Below are 1,403 nucleotides of genomic sequence, written 5' to 3'. Positions count from 1 at the left end.
CTTGAGACAGGGTTTCTCATTGAACCTGAAGCTTACTGATTTTTCTGGCTAGGCTGCCAGCTGACAAAGCCCATGATCCTCCTGTTTCCGCTCCCATCCTCAAGCACTGGGGTTACAGGCACGCACAGCCATGTCCGATTTTTACACAGCTCTGGGATCCAAACTCAGGTCCTCAAGTGTATACAGCAAGTGCTCTCACCCACTGAGCCTCTCCCTACCCCCAGAAGCATCATGTTAATGCACACAGCCACCTCATAATTGCCAAGGTAGCTAATTACTGCAAAGTCATCAGGACAGGGACTGCCATCTTTTTTTCTCACAGTCAGGAAACTGACACTCAGAGGGAGGGTCTCGGAGACTGACCCAGATCACACAGGAAGAAGAGCCAGGGTTTTGATCCAGGAGTTAGTTTCGAGCTTAGGCATGAAAGAAGGTCATTCAGCTGTGGGGTTGATGACATATGTCCTCAAATACAAGAGGTATGCAACAGAACACTGGCTAGGACTCATCATGGAGCAGGGGGAGAGGAGACAGCATTAATCTGACTTCTGGGCAAGGCTCATTTTGCTGGGAGTTCCAGTTTCTTGTCCATTGTGGTAGGAAGGTGGGTGGGATACCCCACATCATGGTGGACAGGAAGAGAAAACATGAGCAAGAAGGAACCAAGGCAAGATACAGCCACCAAGGAGAGACCCCTAATGCCTGACTTCCTCCAACCAGCCCCCCACCCCCACAGTTCCCAATTTCAACTCCATTATTAGAATAAACCATTGGTTATTGTCAGAGCCCTCATGATCAAATCGTTTCTGGACACATCTTCAAAGACACACCCAGACATGTGCCCTACTAATCTCCCAGGTGTTTCTCAGTGCAATCAAATTGACAATCAAGACGAACTGCCACAGAGACTTTGAAAGTCAGACTTCAGTTCGAATCCTACTCAGATGACTTCCAGTCATGTGGCTTTGGGCGTCATCTTCATTTATTCTCCTGATCGCCAATGGGGCTGCTGTGAGGCTCACATGCCATAAGAGATGCCTGCGAAGGGCTTTGCAGAGTGCTGGGCTCACAGCCTGCACTGTTGCTTCTGCTGCTTTAGTGAGAGCTGGTCATGGAGGACTGTTGTTTATAAACATGCACTGAGTGCTTTTCAAAGTGTCTTCAAAACCCAGTTATTAATTGTCAATGGGATGAGCTCAGGGACTCTCTTTCTGAAGTATCATTTGTAATGGCTACTCTGTGTTTGTTGATTCTGCACACAGAAAGCCACTTGATTAAGAATTGATGAAAAAAGTCATAATTCAGGCAAATAAAAGATGCTGCTTGAGAGGAAGCTTTGACAAGCGTGAAATGACTGCATGAGAGTGGTATCGTGGTTAATGGGACGGAATAATTAGCCTAGT

The sequence above is a fragment of the Peromyscus leucopus genome, chromosome 1 (assembly GCF_004664715.2).
Source record: "Peromyscus leucopus breed LL Stock chromosome 1, UCI_PerLeu_2.1, whole genome shotgun sequence".
Lineage (NCBI taxonomy): Eukaryota > Metazoa > Chordata > Mammalia > Rodentia > Cricetidae > Peromyscus > Peromyscus leucopus.
The sequence above is the reverse complement of the archived record's forward strand: the minus strand, read 5'-3'. Positions refer to the sequence as shown.